The sequence below is a fragment of the Arachis duranensis genome, chromosome 2 (assembly GCF_000817695.3).
Source record: "Arachis duranensis cultivar V14167 chromosome 2, aradu.V14167.gnm2.J7QH, whole genome shotgun sequence".
NCBI lineage: Eukaryota > Viridiplantae > Streptophyta > Magnoliopsida > Fabales > Fabaceae > Arachis > Arachis duranensis.
Genome location: NC_029773.3, coordinates 70,757,803 through 70,776,548, shown reverse-complemented (window position 1 = coordinate 70,776,548; position 18,746 = coordinate 70,757,803).

The following is an 18,746-nucleotide window of genomic DNA, read 5'->3' as shown; positions in this document are numbered from 1 at the left end:
CATCAAGGCATCAATAATCATAATCACATATATGACCACATAATATATCTCAACCAAAATCAAACATACCTCATCTACATAATTTCACCCAAAATTACCAAATTCCACACTTCAACTCCTCAAATCTTATTATTCAATAACCAACCAAATCATTCATATATTCATTATCTGAAATTTATCCATTAACTTGTGTCATCATACAATGCACACATCAACTTACCTTCCTTACCTCTTTCCGGCCTCCGGCTCAATTTCACAATTTAAATGCATAAACCACAAATCAATACTCATTACCCAATACATCAAATTCTCAATACACCAAGCATACAAGGCCACACAATTCTCAACCCAATCATTAATTCACATTACATACCAACTATGCATATTAGCACCAACTATTTACACAATCCAAACTTAATCCTAGGGGCATCTAGCCTAGGAATTCTCATCACACCACACGGTACTTAAATAAAACTTAAACCATACCTCTTGTAGCCAAACAAATTGAGCCTCTTCTATGGAAGTCTCCACCAACCCTTAGCTCCAAGCCTCACCAAAGCTCCCCAAGCAACACCAACCTCCCAATTGTGCATCAAAATTACCAAATACACTAACATAACCAATTTCACATACATACATCAACATAGGGCTCATAAAAATGATAAATCATAAGGGTTTGAGTACTTCTTACCTCAGCCCATATGAAGTAGGGATAGAACCCGCTTAGAATCTATGTTGGAGTATCCCTAAACGCCCAAAATCACAAGATTTCAACAATAACTACCCAAAAATGTGTAATAGTGGGGAATTTCGAGAACCGGGCAGAGATGAATGGAATACTCACCACAAAACTTAGATAGAATTGTATAGGATGAGAAGAGCGATGCGTGGCTGCAAACGGCTTGTCAATCGGAGCTCCGTAGCTCAAGTTATGGTGGTTTGAAAATCAAAGAGAGTTAGGTTTTCTCTCTTCTCTTCTCTCTTCTCAATTCAACGCCCCTCTTCTTATTTTTAGGATAAAATAAGCTGAAATGCTCATAACTAATGTTTATATATGTTGGGTCTTAGGCCCACTTAAGCTCGGTTCACTTATTTTGTCTGTTGGCCCAATTTTTGGGCCAAAACCCTTTAAGATTAGCGCTCTAAATCGCACTTTAAATATTTCTAACTCTCCTAATTATAATTCCCATTTCTAAATCTTATTTACTCATAATCAATTTTCTCAGCTGCAGTACCAAACAGATCTCAGCCGATACTGTCGGTTAAAATTTCACTGCATGCTTTTACGCAGAAAACTATGTTTTCCGACTCGAAAAAATTCACTGAATCCAAATATCATATTTAAATTTTTAAATTCCAATTGCCAAATCTTCCAACCATATTCGCTCCTATTTAACTTACTATTTAATTAATTTTGATTAGACCGGGTATTACATTCTACCCCCTAACAGAAATTTATGCCCTTGAAAATTCCATCCGTAACTACGAGTACGCGAGTGTAGTCTACCTTTATATCCAACGCATAACAGTTCCAAGGTCCTTTTACTCTGTGCGCTTCCGTTGCCGCACTCTGATTTCTCTATCTTCGAGGATCTCGATCATTTGTTCAACGCCGACTAACAGCCTCGTTCCTTACTTTTATCGTCTCATCAACTCACACCGTATTAAATCTCAAATCATGTCATCAATAATATTGCCATCATCGTTAATCATAGCCATCATCCCATATCACTATAATCAATCAAAGATCATCACCACACCTTAATCATACTCCATCACTATCCTCTCTCTCTCTGCCAAGCCAATTCCTCTAATCACAGTTCAACTCCAAGCATAACCTCTAAACTTACTTTCTTATTCTCAAACCCTCGAATTTTTACATGACTTGCTGTTATAAAGTCTCTGACTCATCAATCAAAAACTCCTTTCATTTCTAGAAATCAAATGAGTTTGGAATAACAAGCTAACAAAATCATAAGAATTCGACTTCCTTTAATAATCTATAAAAGCATTTGAAACACATCTCTTTTGTTAAAGTTATTCAAATCAAAGGTCATTCTCGAAACTATAACTAACACTCATTCAAATTCTTGGGAAATATTGATAGCACCTCTCCTAAAAACTGGAGTTTACCACCCGTCACGGGTTCCCTCAAACCAATCTCAGTACCACATCAGCTTTTTAATTTAATGGTTTTCACATTCATCTTTCAAAACTAATCATTATAAATCTCAATCTAAATCCAAGGTCACTATGATCAAACATCATAGTACTCATCTCTCAAACATGACAACTTGCACTCTTCCATCATCTAAATCCAATTACGCATCAATGATAATTTCCTCATCCGCCTTAGAACCATCAAAGCTCACAGCCGCAAGCAATTCCAACTATTTGGGGATCATTACTTGCAGTAACCCGCTTAACCCTTCTAGTATTCAAACTTAAGATATTATAGTAAACTTTTATAGCTCCTATTCGTAGCTATCCTGTGTTACTGATTCAGCAAGTTTCTGCTGCTTTATTCTGATCTCTCATCTAGTACTAGCTCTATCACTTACTTCCTCAAGTACTCAACCAAAACTTAGCATGACTGGCATTCACTAGATTTTTATCTATGATAGCCAAAACCACATACCAACTTAATCGTACTTTTAACACGTTATTACCGATCTTTCGCTTACCTATTCCTAAACCGTCGGATCTAACGGTATCCCGTTGTTGTAGTGAACACACGACTTTGTTGTTGGCCCTTGGTAGTATTCCGGTTAACCTTCTTAGGACGTTTCCAGGACACGTGTCCAACTCCTCTACAACCATGGCAAAGTCCCAATCCAGCTCGACATAGAGTTTTCGGGTGATGGCTTTCACATTGCCCACAAGTCATTCCACTCTGAGGTTGCTTTCCATTAAAGGCCTACCTAATCATTTATGCTCACCAAACCTTCTATTAAGATAACTTAGTGTTATCTAGAACAGATCATAATTTTTTATTCGACCATGTATTATGAGTGAATACCAGCCTTCAGCATTGTCTAAAGTGGTAAAGTATTAAGTTATCAGTTTTCTTATTACCTCAAGTACGAGAATCGAACCTAGCAGTTTCCCAGTCCTTCCGGTGTAGGCAATCTCTGACCAAATGTCCTAGCTTTCCGCAATTGTAACACAAACCCGAACCATAACGACAAGGCCTATTTGGGTGATGACCTCCACATCTCTGACAGATCAAAACATCCGAAGCAGCCACTATCTATTTTCCCTACCTTTTCCTTGGGAGTTCTTATTCGTCGCAAGGTCATTTTGCCCTTGGGGAAACCGTTGTGGGTATCCTCTTCTCTTAAACTCTTGACCCCTTGTTGGGTATTCTTGATTGTGCTCCTTGTGGTGGGACTCCTGACGATCATTCTTCGCCTCAACAGCCTCGCTCACACATTCTTCAGCGATTCGGCTCTTGTTCACAAGTTCGGAGAAGACCCTAATCTCCATCGGTCCAACGGAGCTCAAGATTTCACTTCGAAGTCCTCCCTCATACTTAATACACTTCCATTCCTCGAAGTCTCCCGGGGTTCTTTGACACATACGAAAAAACCTGAATAACTCCTCAAATTTATCCGTATACTCAGATACGGACATTGTACCCTGCTTCAGCTGCAGTAATTCAAGTTCCTTGGCCGTTCTAGCAGAATTTGGGAAGTACTTCTTATAAAATTCCACTTGGAAGGCACACTAGGTGATAGGATCACCCCCCTGCTGCAGGAGGTGTCGGGCCCCTTGCAACCAAAGCGATGCTTCCCCAGTAAGCAGATAGATAGCAAATTCAACACACTGCTCCTCGGGTACCAACTACGCTTACAGTGCTCGCTCCATAGCCTGAAACCAGGTATCGACTTCAGTCAGATTGGTGGTTTTCTTGAACTTAGGTGGATTAACCTTTAAGAAATTTGCCAGGGTCATCGGGCCCTGAGCTCCACTTCTGCCATTGCCATTATTGTTTATCTGTTGCCCAAGAGCCTTCGCAATGGCCTGCATAGCAGCAGCCATATTCTCCAACACCGCCATAATGCTTACCGGGTTATTCGGGTTGATTTCCCATTCCTGAGTACTAGTACGATCTCTCTCACGTCCCCGACCGGGTCCACGAGGTGCCATCTGGTTCCTATACACACCAAACAATCGATATCAAGTTGATCAGTCTCAATATCGGAAGTATAGTGCTTCAAAGTACCAAAGGTACACTCATGAACTTCATGCTAGATGTATCGGTTAGATACCCTAACTAGCACAGGCACAGACTTAGAGTATGCACTTAAGCATAAGCTATTCCATCCCTCAGGCTCATGAGAACAAACTGCTCTGATACCATAATGTAACACCCTAATATACAAATCCTTATGCTCGAGTCATAAGTCAATGATACTACAGTGGTACGACTCTCAGGTGGATTTTTAATATATAGATATAGGTAATTTTGAAAGGAGTATTAATATAGAAGCCTGAAAAGAGTAGAAATAAAATCGCGAAACGTATCACTCACGTTTCGACAACAAAAGGATAAACCATGAAGCCGAAAGCAATATATGGACAAGGCATAAAGGAGATTAAGAGATAGATAACAGATCGATATATATAACATAAGTAAATAGCCACTAGTCGCGACCCGCAAAATTTAGGCCGGCTAGGGTATAGTATGAAAGTAGTTGACAACAGTATATCCTAATCTCTCCCAAAGGAAACATGAGAGCCTCTATAGGAAAGTTCAAAAGAGTTCAATACATAATATAATCTTTTCAAAATAAAGGTAGAGAAATTCTAAGCAAAACACAAAGTAGAGAAAATAAATATCTTTGCCGTCTCTCAGACGACCCACAGCTCACTTCTGAGCACCTGGACCTGTATCTGAAAAACAAGAGATATATACGGAATGAGAACCCCAGGACCATGGGTTCCCAGTACGGTAAAAGTGCCAAATAAATACAATGCACTGCAAGAAAAACTCACTAAGCATCCTAAACTTCTTCACGAATTATCCATCCTAGGTTCTCGCTAATCCATGAATAGACAATTGTCATAAGGGAGTGCTAAATCTAATTCATGTTTCACATATTTTCCCAACTCGCTGACTCTTCCACGAATCAGACTCAGAATCATAAGCAAAACCATCACCAGTTGTTCTACCTCAGTAATTCTATATCAATACATCATACCCTCACTTGGAGCTAGTGAAACCACATTACTGCGACTACCCAAGGAGCACAAATTATCTCATTCAATGATGATCATCATCATGCAATCACATCATCAATTCATCTCATCAAGAACAGCCCTCAACATCCACCGACACCAGCATGAGTGGCCTCTCAATTGTACAAACACAAGCAATATAGGCAAGTAATACACAATTAAGGTACAAGTAGAACATGTAGCACATAATCAGGTAACATAGCATATATGATGTAGAAATCCAAAACAAATAGGCAAACCCAAACAATTCAAACATATGCAAATGATGAATGCCTGCCCTATGGCTGATGGTATCATCTGTCGGTTATCAAGCAAATCCGACGTGTCCAGTAGCTAACCCGGGCACATTCTCTCTATTTCGCACTAATATCATTAGAGGGAATATGTGCCCTGTTGCCATTAGAGGATATATGTGCCCTGTCGCCATTAGAGGGTATCTGTGCCCTATCGCCATTAGAGGGTATCGGTGCCCTGTCACCCTTACAACCAGAGAGAAAACACAAGCATACTCACATTCAACATTTTCCATCATTATTCATTTATCATATTCGTTCATTAATCATATATGCATTTATACTCAGCCATAATCAATAATGGCTTTGCTGTAACCTGGCAATAACTCAACCATCCGGCTCATGGTTCAATCAAGAACCATCCATTTATCAATAATTATAGCCCTTCGGCTCATGGTATGCACGGTACTTTCACCGTCATCTTCCATATCTCATATAATCATCTTTGATCATCATTAATCATAACTTTTCCCCTTGCTTCATTCGCAAGTTACCACATCCCTTAGCTCCTTTCTCATTGCTAAGCATATCAAAATGATTTAATACATAAGGGGTGAGATCGGAGGCTTAGAAGTATGAGATTTGGCTTTTAAAACTCAAAAATCAACTTTGGAATGAAAACAGGGCCACGCGTACATGTCCTCCACGCGCACGCATGGATGGCCACAATGTTCATTGACGCGTATGCGTGGGTGGAAAAACAGCAAAGGAACACGCACGCGTCAGCCACGCGTACGCGTGGGTGCGTTTGTGTCTGACGCACAAAACTGGCACAACTCCGGCACAACTCTCGGAAAAATGGCTCGCCATTGGGTGCAGCGCATCGATGCGCACGCGCACACCACGCACATGCGTGGATGGTGCCTTCTTGAAAAGCGACGCCTATGCATGGGGGGCATTCTGCTAAAAAATTTTCTAAGTTAAAAGCTGCAGAATTTACAGATTAAACCCCCAATCTTTCAACGGACATAACTTTCTCGTTTTAAATCATTTTTTGCCCGTTCTTTGAACGGCATGGACATCCCGAATCCAATTTTATTTCTAAACGAGTTTAGAACAAAACGGGGATCCGGAGTCCAGGTTATGTTCCGTCAAAATATGCCCAAAAATCATATTTTCATACAAAACCACAAAGTGCCATTTTCAACCCTTTGCAAAAATCAACCAAAGCATGCCAATTCCAACCCTTTTTGAAATCAATCAAAATATACCAAAATCAACATCAAGCCTCCTCAACTCATACATTAACACCTTACCACAATTCACAAAACCGCCATATAATCATTTTTACCCATTTCAAACAAATGGCTAAATTACAAACACATTAACATGTCATACATCCTTCTTCATCCCAATTTCCAATAATACTATTTCCAATCAACCATAATTATACATAATCAATATCATACTCACTATCACATGGTTTCACCCATAAATCAACGTTAATCATTCCTCAAGTATATATCACAACATACATATCTCTCATGCATCATCATACCATCAGGGCATCAATAATCATAATCACATATATGACCACATAATATATCTCAACCAAAACCAAACATACCTCATCTACATAATTTCACCCAAAATTACCAAATTCCACACTTCAAGTCCTCAAACTTTATTATTCAATAACCAACCCAATCATTCATATATTCATTATCTGAAATTCATCCAATCACTTGTGTCATCATACAATGCACACATCAACTTACCTTCCTTACCTCTTTCCGGCCTCCGGCCCAAAATCACGGCCTCCGGCCCAATTTCACAATTTAAATGCATAAACCACAAATCAATACTCATTACCCAATACATCAAATTCTCAATACACCAAGTATACAAGGCCACCCAATTCTCAACCCAATCATTAATTCACATTACATACCAACTATGCATATTAACACCAACCATTTACACAATCCAAACTTAATCCTAGGGGCATCTAGCCTAGGAATTCTCATCACACCACACGGTACTTAAATGAAACTTAAACCGTACCTCTTGTAGCCAAACTAATTGAGCCTCTTCTATGGAAGTCTCCACCAACCCTTAGCTCCAAGCCTCACCAAAGCCCCACAAGCAACACCAACCTCCCAATAGTGCATCAAAATCACCAAATACACTAACATAACCAATTTCACATACATACATCAACCTAGGGCTCATAAAAATGATAAATCACAAGGGTTTGAGTACTTCTTACCTCAGTCCATATGAAGTAGGGATAGAACCCGCTTAGAATCTATGTTGGAGTATCCCTAAACACCCAAAATCACAAGATTTCAACACTAACTACCCAAAAACGTGTAACAGTAGGGAATTTCGAAAACTGGACAGAGATGAATGGACTAATCACTACAAAACTTAGATAGAATTGTAGAGGATGAGAAGAGCGATGCGTGACTGCAAACGGTTCGTCAATCGGAGTTCTGTAACTCAAGTTATGGTAGTTTGAAGATCAAAGAGAGTTAGGTTTTCTCTCTTCTCTTCTCTCTTCTCAATTCAGTGGCCCTCTTCTTATTTTTAGGGTAAAATAAGCTGAAATACCAATAACTATTGTTTATATATGTTGGGTCTTAAGCCCACTTAGGCTCGGTTCGCTTATTTTGTTTGTTGGCCCAATTTTTAGGCCAAAACCCTTTAAGATTAGTGCTCTAAATCGCACTTTAAATATTTCTACCTCCCCTAATTATAATTTCTCATTTCTTAATCTTATTTACTCATAATCAATTTTCTTAGCTGCAGTACCAGACAGATCTCAGCCGGTACTGCCGGTCAAAATTTCACTGCGCGCTTTTATGCAGAAAACTGTTTTTCGACTCAGAAAAATTCACTGAATCCAAATATCATATTTAAATTATCAAATTCCAATTGCCAAATCTTCCAATCATATTCGCTCCTATTTAACTTACTATTTAATTAATTTTGGTTAGACCGGGTATTATAGCATAAAGACCTAATCATGAAGGTTGTAGAAGGCTTAGAGAAGGGGGGTTGAATCTATGACATTCTTCTACTTTAATGAAATAACCCTTCAATTACAAACTTTCAGTCTGAATCTGTTTGAACTCAGCAATGGAAAATATATGAGACAATTTTGTTTTGTCTCATGAATATCAAAAAACAGAATAGAGAAGGGAAGGGAGAAGTTGACACCATCAAGTATCCTGGTTCAGTTGCCTTGTTCCATGCAACCAATATCCGGTCTCCACTACAACCATGGTGGAATATCCACTATAGCTATGCTAATACCTAACTCTTCACTCTTAGTGCTTACCCAACTAAGAAAGGGGTACATCTCTGGTACAAGATACAAGATACAAAATCAACCTAAAAAAATATAAAATCACTATAGGCTTTTCACTTAAGTGTATCACTCAGCCTTTTGAACACTCATTGGCTTTTACTTGAGCTCTCTCTTTTGCCTTTTACCTCTCAAGAAATTACAGAATGATATACATTAAAAATGAACACTACAATCTGTAAAACATGAAGGAGATTGACTATTTCAAAAGCCTCTGTTGCTATGTGATGAACCAGATTTGCTTGACTTTGATCTAGTTCCTCATTCTGGAAGAATGCTCCTTTGATAGAAAGTACATTCCAAGTTAATGAAATCTCTCAGAGAAGACTTAGAACTTGAACTTCAAACCCTGGTTCTCTCTCCTTACCTCCGTATTAACAAAAATTTTGTTTTTGTCTATCTTTGCATGTTGCTGAGTTTCTCTCATCCAAGTCAACCTTTTCGAGCTGTGTGCTTCACCAACTTACCTTTCACTTTCTTCCATTAATCCCCAAATTAGGGATTTCAAAGCTGGTTCTTTTTACTTGACCGAAGATATCAAATCAGGAAAGAAAAATTGTTTCAATGGTAAACCCAAATCTGAACCATTAATAATGTGCTTTGGCTCCAAGAAACTTTATGAACCCTTCATTTACAGCAGCAGAGATCAAAGAATTCTTTATTTATTTAACCAAAAATGGTATTGCAGAAAGTTGGAGAATGAGTGAAGAAATTAACATGCATGCAAATGGAAATAAATAACCTTTATCTTCTGACTTAGCTTGAAATGGTTTGATTTGGGTGAATAAACCTTTGCTTTTTGGATTAAGCTTTTTCTTTATTTCTTCTATGGTGAAAAGAGCAATTGAACAAAGCTCTCTCTCTTTTGTTCTGATGCTGACTAAAGCAAGTGGAGAGAGGTAAGTCTTCAATCTTGGATGAGAAGCTTGATGTAGTCAACTTGGATTTGGGTTGAATATGTTTTCATTTAGCCCAGCTGATTTTTGCAATATTTCTTTGGGCTTTGAGTGCTTGAGAGCCCATTGAGAGACTTAGTTATTTTTCTATCTGTTTGGGCTGCTGCAACTATTTTATTTCTTTAGCCTACATCACTTTATCAAACACAATTAAAAACTAATTGAATGATTAACCCAATAAAATAATATTTGTCATCATTAATTAAAATTCGTTAATTTCTCAACTCAACAATCTCCCTCTGGATGACAATCATAACTGTAATATGGATCAAAATTAATTGAATTTGGATAAAGTTAAGAAACTTCCCTTTAAATTATGTCACTTGCTTTTATGTTGCTCCCCCTTTCTTTTTCAAGAGATGCTCCCCCTTGATTGATGCTCTTCTCTTCTTTCCTGTTTTCATATACTTATTAGGAACACAATAAAATACTATATACTATCCATGGATGCATCAATCAGCAAGGTTTTCAAATAGATTATCATCCAATGAAGCTAATCAAGGGAGTGTGAAAACACCCAAATGTGCATCCCAAAACTGAACAAAACATATAAGCAATAATAACAAATATCCAGCTCAAACCTTAACCAAAATAGAGCATCAAGACTAGAAAAGGCAAACAGCAACAGATCATATAAAGCAAATTCAACTTCACATGCTAAAAAATCATAACAGCAGTAACAAAATAACAAATTCATAAAATTCATATTCATGCCTACTACTCCCCCTTTTGTCATCAATGGTGGAACGAAAAAGAACTAAAACCTGCAACATAATGTTAGTTCAAAGTCCAAAACAAGTGAATAACTAAAATTAAGTACAACAGTTGTTAAAAGTATTGCAGTCATATGACATAGTCAAAGAGCAGTTCAAAAAGATAAACAACAACCGTTCTTGTGAGACAAGAGTGAATAAAAGGCTGCAGCAACATAAGACAATTTCAGGCATCCGAACCATTCTCTTTAGAGGCAGCATCTTCTTCAGGATCAGTGGCAGCATTGTTATCCTGTTGGAGATTATCAATAAATTTCAAGAAAACTGCCACTCTATCTCTGGATTTTCTGAGGAAGATCTCATGCTTGGTGGCCAGTTTTCTTTGCTCCATACTCATAGCAATCAGATAGTTTGATTGAGAGACAAACTCTTGTACCAGATCCTTAATCACTCCAGATAAGACAAATTTGTGTCTAGTGGAGGCTGAAGTCCCCGTGTTAGAAGGAGGAGGAGTGTCTTTTGTTTCATAGTCATCATCATCATCATCAAGAACCACCGTTTCAGAACGAGTGGGTACCTTTTTCGGCTGTTTCCCTGAACCACCTCCTTTTAAATAAGAGTGTCTATTTTCATATGACTCATTTCACAAGTCAACACCAAAATGTTCAAAATTACAGGTTCATGCCATAAGGAAGAGCTTTATCCTTCTTCTCACTTCTAACACAATCAAACATATATCTTACCATTAAATATACAAAAGAGATTTCTGTTTTTGTGAGAATAGTATACAAAATAAGAGAATCGGTGTAAGATACCCTTTGATATGAAGTACTCTGAGAAAGGTTGATATGGTTCACTATACGGTGCAACTGAGCACGAGTGTAACCCAGGACTTTGTGAGTTGGAGTGATGCCATCAATCGAAGAAATATATTCACATACATAGGTCAGAGCATCATTGAAAGAGAGACCTACCCCTTCCTCCTACTTACCAGATGTATAGGTACATGCACCAGCATCAATGTATTTCATAGAATCACTGATCGTTTTATTATTAAGAATTATGTCACGGCCTTTTACATAGGAATGAATAGTACCCTCATGGTAAGTGATGTTTGCATAAAATTTCTTGACTAAAATTGGGTGAACCGTTTTTTTTAAAAGATGGCTCCAGTCTTGAAAAATAAGTTATTAACAAAAAGAAAACCTTTTCTTTCTAGATTAGGTAAATCAATGAGAAAAGAGGGACATAGAGTGCGATGAGCAATAACATTTTCAAAGAAATTATTATTCATGGCAGATCTAAATATGTGAGGGTTGTAATTTGAGTGGGAGGTCATGAAGTGTGATTTGATTTAAAAAAAATGAATATTTTAAAATAATAAAAACTGATTTAAATAAAACCTTTTTACAAAAAGACAAAGTAAAAATCACATGGGTTTTAAGGAAACATATTGGACCACCATATGTAACACTCATTGGGCCCAAAGATGGTAGTGTTTTAAGGAAACATGTTGGACCACTCAGAATCTGAATTTTAGAGTTGGCCCATATGATGCAGCAAGTGCATTATAGCCTAGAAAATGAAGTTCAGAAAGATGATTCTTCATTTTCCCAGAATTGTCTCATCCCATCCTGTGAGACAAAAACTTCAACAAACACATTAGCAATGTGCAAACAATAAATCATAATTTATAATCCCTAAACTAGTCCTAGGCATGCAGAATCTGTCTTCAGCTAGTGGTTTGGTGAAAAAATCTGCTAATTGATCCTCTGATTTAACAAATTGAATGCTAATATTCCCTTTTCGAACATGTTCTCTTATTGAGTGAAATCTCACTTCAATATGTTTAGTTCTAGAGTGCAAAACTGGACTCTTTAAAATATTAATAGCACTCATATTGTCACACAACAAGGAAATATTTTCAGCATTTAATTTATAATCAGTAAGCTATGTTTTTAACCACATAAGCTGAAAACAACAGGAAGAAGCAGCTATATACTCAGCCTCTGCAGTGGATAAAGCCACTGTAGACTACTTCTTACTTGACCATACATTTAGAGACTTTTCAAGGAAACAACATATGCCTGATGTGCTCCTTCTATCAACTCTATCTCCAACAAAATCTGCATCACAATAACCAACTATAGAAAAATTATTAGTCTTAGGATACCATAAACCAAAATTGGATGTGCCATAAACATATCTAATAATCCTCTTAACTGCTGAAAGATGTGACTCTTTTGGTTTTGATTAGAATCTTGAACACATTCCAACACTTTGCACAATATCAGGTCTAGAGGAAGTTAAGTACATAAGAGAGCCAATCATTCCTCTATACCTAGTCTCATCTACATCTTTCTCAGTTTCTTCCTTTTCTAATTTTGAATTAGGGTGCATGGGAGTTCTCATGGGTTTGACATTTTTCATACCAAATTTCTTAACTAGTTCCTTGGCATACTTCTCTTTATGAATAAAAATACCATTTTTAGTTTGATTAATTTGAAGCCCGAGGAAAAAATTAAGTTCACCCATCATACTCATGTCAAATTCACTTGTCATGAGTTTTCCAAATTTAGTACAAAAGGATTCATTAGCTGATCCAAAAATAATGTCATCAACATAAATTTGGACTAGAATGAAAGAATCATTAGAATTCTTGATAAATAGAGTAGCGTCTATGGTGCCTCTTTGAAAACCATTTTTCAAAAGAAAAGAGATAAGTCTCTCATACCAAGCTCTAGGAGCTTGTCTTAAATCATAGAGAGCTTTTGATAGTTTGAAAATATGGTTAGAAAATTCTTTATTTTCAAAACCAGGCGACTGAGCCACATACACGTCTCTATCTATCACACCATTCAAGAATGCACATTTCACATCCATTTGATATAATTTAAGACCGCAAAAGGCAGCATAAACTAGAAGAAGTCTTATGGCTTCCATTCGGGCAACATGGACAAAGGATTCATCAAAATCTATTCCCTCTTCTTGGTCATATCCTTGTGCCACCAATCTTGCTTTATTTCTTGCAATGCTTCCAACTTCACCAAGCTTGTTTCGAAATATCCACTTAGTGCTGGTCACTTTCTTTCCACTAGGCTTTGGAACTAATGTCCATATTTGATTCTTTTCAAACTCATGAAGCTCATCCTCCATTACCTTTACCCAAGAAGAGTCATCAAGGGCTTCCTTGACGTTTTGAGGCTCCATTTAAGAGAGAAAAGTAATGTTTGTTTCTTCATTTGCTTTTCTAGTGGAGGAACGAGTTTTGACACCTTATGACACATCCCCAATGACAAACTCGTAGGGACAGTTCTTTAAGAATCTCCATTCATGTGGTCTTGTAGACTTAGAAGCAGATTCGGTCACTAAGAGATTTAAGGAGCTGGTGGTTTCAGTATTTTCTCTAGAATCATGAGACAAAACAGAATTGTCTCGTGTTAGATTTTCAACAGTTGCAGGTTCTGATTTAGTTTGCTCAGAATTTTCACTTTCATGATTTTGGGCTTTTTCATCATCCTTTTGAGCCTGATTTCCTACATCACAATCTTCCAAAATACTTTTAACCAAGTTAGTATCACAAAATATAACGTGTATGGACTCCTTAATTATTCTAGCATCTTGATGATAAACTCTATATACTTTACAAGTTGTGGAATATCCTACAAATAAACACACATATACCATTGGATCAAATTTTCCCAAATTATCTTTGTTATTTAAAACAAAACAATTGCATCCAAAGATATGCAAGTAATTTAGAAGGCAAAGATTGGATTGAAGGAATGAAGAAAAAGCATGTAAAAATGGAGAATTCATGAAGAAATGAGGATTTGCTGAATTCAGGGTGATGCGTATACGTGGCCCATGCGTATATGATGAGCGGATATTTTATACGCTTTTTGGGGGTAATTTCATGTAGTTTTTAGTATGTTTTAGTTAATTTTTAGTATATTTTTATTAATTTTTAGGCAAAAATCATATTTCTGGACTTTACTATGAGTTTGTGTGTTTTTCTGTGATTTCAGGTATTTTCTGGCTGAAATTGAGGGAGCTGAGCAAAAATCTGACTCAGGCTGAAAAAGGACTGCTGATGCTGTTGGATTCTGACCTCCCTGCACTCGGAATGGATTTTTCTGGAGCTCAAGGAGTCCAATTGGCGCGCTCTCAATTGGGTTGGAAAGTAGACATCCAGGGCTTTCCAGCAATAAATAATAGTCTATACTTTGCGCAAAGATAAACGACGTAAACTGGCGTTTAACGCTAGTTCCATGTTGCATTCTGGCGTTCAGCGCCAGAAACAGGTTGCAAGTTGGAGTTAAACGCCAGAAACAGGTTACAACCTGGCGTTTAACTCCGGAAACAGTCCAGGCACGTGAGAAGCTCAAGTCTCAGCCCCAGCACACACCAAGGGGGCGCCAGAAGTGGATTTCTGCACCATCTATCTTAGTTTACTCATTTTCTGTAAACTTAGGTTACCAATTTAGTATTTAAACAACTTTTAGAGACTTATTTTGTAGCTCATGACATTTTTAGATCTGAACTTTGTACTTTTGACGGCATGAGTCTCTAAACTCCATTGTTGGGGGTGAGGAGCTCTGCAGCGTCTCGATGAATTAATGCAATTATTTCTGTTTTCTATTCAAACACGCTTGTTCCTATCTAAGATGTTCATTCGCGCTTTAATATGAAGAAGGTGATGATCCGTGACACTCATCATCATTCTCAACCCATGAACGTATGCCTGACAACTACCTCCGTTCTACATTAGACTGAATGAGTATCTCTTAGATTCCTTAATCAGAATCTTTGTGGTATAAGCTAGAATCCATTGGCAGCATTCTTGAGAATCCGGAAAGTCTAAACCTTGTCTATGGTATTCTGAGTAGGATTCAAGGATTGGATGACTGTGATGAGCTTCAAACTCATGAGTGTTGGGCATAGTGACAGACACAAAAGGATTAATGGATCCTATTCTGACGTGATCGAGAACCGACAGATGATTAGCCGTGCTGTGACAGAGCATTTGGACCATTTTCACTGAGAGGATGGGAAGTAGCCATTGACAATGGTGACACCCTACATACAGCTTGCCATGGAAGGAGCCTTGCATGTTTGAAAATGAGAAAGCATTATGTTACAGGAATTCAGAAGACAAAGCATCTCCAAAACTCCAACATATTCTCCATTAGTGCATAATAAGTATTATTTAATCCATGCTCTCTTGTTTATTTGCAAGTCAATTGATAACTATAATTGGTATCCTGACTAAGATTAATAAGATAACCATAGCTTACTTCAAACCAACGATCTCCGTGGGATTCGACCCTAACTCACGTAAGGTATTACTTGGACGACCCAGTGCACTTGCTGGTTAGTTGTGCGGATTGCAAAAAGTGTGATTGCAATTTCGTGCACCGGTATACGTGGGAAGAAAACCTGCCAGGCGACGCGTATACGTGGCCCATGCGTATACGTGGGAAGCAGCATGTGACCAACTTAAAGGCAATACGTTGGGGGTGATTTTTGAGCCATCCAGGCCCAAATCCAACACATTTCTGATGCTATTGAACCCAAGGATTGAAGGGGGAATGAACCAAGTTGTTATAGTTGAGTTTTCATCATGTTTTAGGTTAGGCTTCTAGAGAGAGAAGCTCTCTCTTCTCTCTAGAATTAGGGTAGAAACTAGGGTAAAGTAAGGTTAATCTCTCTTAGATTTAGCTTTCAATTCTTGTTTTGATTTAGTTTTCCCTTTTAATTCCTTGTTATTACACCTTTGCTCTTCTAGTTCTTGTTGTTAATTTCCTTTTCATGTCATTTTTATGTTGATGCACTCTTGTTAGTTTTAATTTCCATTAATGCAATTTATGTTTTCATGTTCTTATTGTTTAATTAAGTTGTTGTTATTGTTTTCTTACATTGGGTAGTTGTAGCTTTTATTAATTCTTGTATTTTATGATGTTTATCTTTATTGCACTCTAGGTGTTTGATAAAAATATTTTCACTAGTTATAGAGTAGTTTTCTATACTCTTGGCCTAGGTTAAGGGAATTGAGTGACCTTGAGTCATTGGATCTAATTGGATTGGTGATTTAGGAACCCTTGGTGGTCAATTTGATACCCATTAACACTAGCCTACTACTAAGTTAATTAGTAGCTAGGTTGGGAGTTATGGGTTGATGTTGATCAACCCTATTTGACATACTTCAAGCATAAAAGTAGACTTGATGGGTTTGGTCCCTCATAATTGTCAATATATGGTTATTAGACAAGGATGGTGATCTCAATTTCTATGCCTTAGCCAAGAGTTCTTTTCCTTTCCTTTAATTTAGTTGATGAAAGGTAGGCTATTTGGGTAAGTGAGCTAAATGAAATAATGGCCTCAATCATATAAATGCATGTATACATGGAATAATGGATATAAAGAATCAAACAAATCAAAGATTATAATCATAGAAAGAGAATAATCACACACAAGAAGGAAAATAGTGGTTATATGATGTAACCACATGATGAGCGGATAATTTATACGCTTTTGGCATTGTTTTTAGGTAGTTTTTAGTAGGATCTAGCTACTTTTTAGTATATTTTTATTAGTTTTTAAGAAAAATTCGTATTTCTGGACTTTATTATGAGTTTGTGTATTTTTTTGTGATTTCAGGTATTTTCTGGCTGAAATTGAGGGACCTGAGCAAAAATCTGATTAATGAGGTTGAAAAAGGACTGCTGATGTTGTTGGATTCTGACCTTCCTGCACTCGAAATGGATTTTTTGGAGCTACAGAAACCCAAACGGTGCACTCTCAAATGCGTTGGAAATTAGACATCCAGGGATTTTCAGCAATATATAATAGTCCATACTTTGCTCGAGTTTTGATGATGCAAACTGGCATTCAAACACCAACTTCCTACCCTATTCTGGCGTTAAACGCCAGAAACAGAATAGAAGCTGCAGTTAAATGCCCAAACTGGCATAAAAGCTGGCGTTTAACTCCAAGAAAAGTTTCTACACTGAAAGCTTCAATGCTCAGCCCAAGCACACACCAAGTGGGCCCAGAAGTGGATTTCTGCCTCATTTACTTATTTCTGTAACCCTAGTAACTAGTTTAGTATAAATAAAACTTTTTACTATTGTACTGGGGGAGCCGGGGACTTTTGGAACATCTTTGGATCATTTTTAGTCCTTAGACATTGGGGGTTGGCCTCACAGCCGTGCATGGACCATTATCACTTATGTATTTTCAACGATGGAGTTTCTACACACCATAGATTAAGGTGTGGAGCTCTACTGTTCCTCGAGTATTAATACAATTACTACTGTTTTCTATTCAATTCAAGCTTATTCTTATTCTAAGATGTTCACTCGCACTTCAACCTAATGAATGTGATGATCTGTGACACTCATCACCATTCTCACTTATGAATGTATGCCTGACAAACACTTCCGTTCTACCTGCAAAAGCTAGAGTGTGTATCTCTTGAATTCCTGGTCCTTGCGTTTGATTGCCTCTCTTGACAAAAGAGCCTTCAATTCCTTGAGATCAGAGTCTTCGTGATATAAGCTAGAACCAATTGGCAGCATTCTTGAGATCTGGAAAGTCTAAACCTTGTCTGTGGTATTTCGAGTAGGATCTGGGATGGGATGACTGTGACGAGCTTCAAACTCATGACTGTTGGGCATAGTGACAGACGCAAAAGGATCACTAGATTATATTCCCACACAAGTGAAAACCGACAGATGATTAGCCCTACGTAACCTGTGGCTGGACCATTTTCACTGAGAGGACGGGAGGTAGTCATTGACAACGGTGATACCCGAACATACAGCTTGCCATAGAAAGGAGTATGAGTGATTGAATGAAGACAGTAGGAAAGCAGAGATTCAGAAGGAATAACGCATCACCATACGCTTATCTAAAATTCCCACCAATGAATTACATAAGTATCTCTATCTTTATTTTGTGTTTATTTATCTTTTAATTATCAAAACTTCATAACCATTTTAATCCGCCTGACTGAGATTTACAAGATGACAATAGCTTGCTTCAAGCCGACAATCTCCGTGGGATCGACCCTTACTCACGTAAGGTTTATTACTTGGACAACCTAGTGTACTTGCTGGTTAGTTGTGCAAAGTTATGAAAAAGAGTTGAGATTACAATTGTGCATACCAAGTTGTTAGTGCCATTGAGATCACAATTTCGTGCACCAAGTTTTTGGCACCGTTGCCGGGGA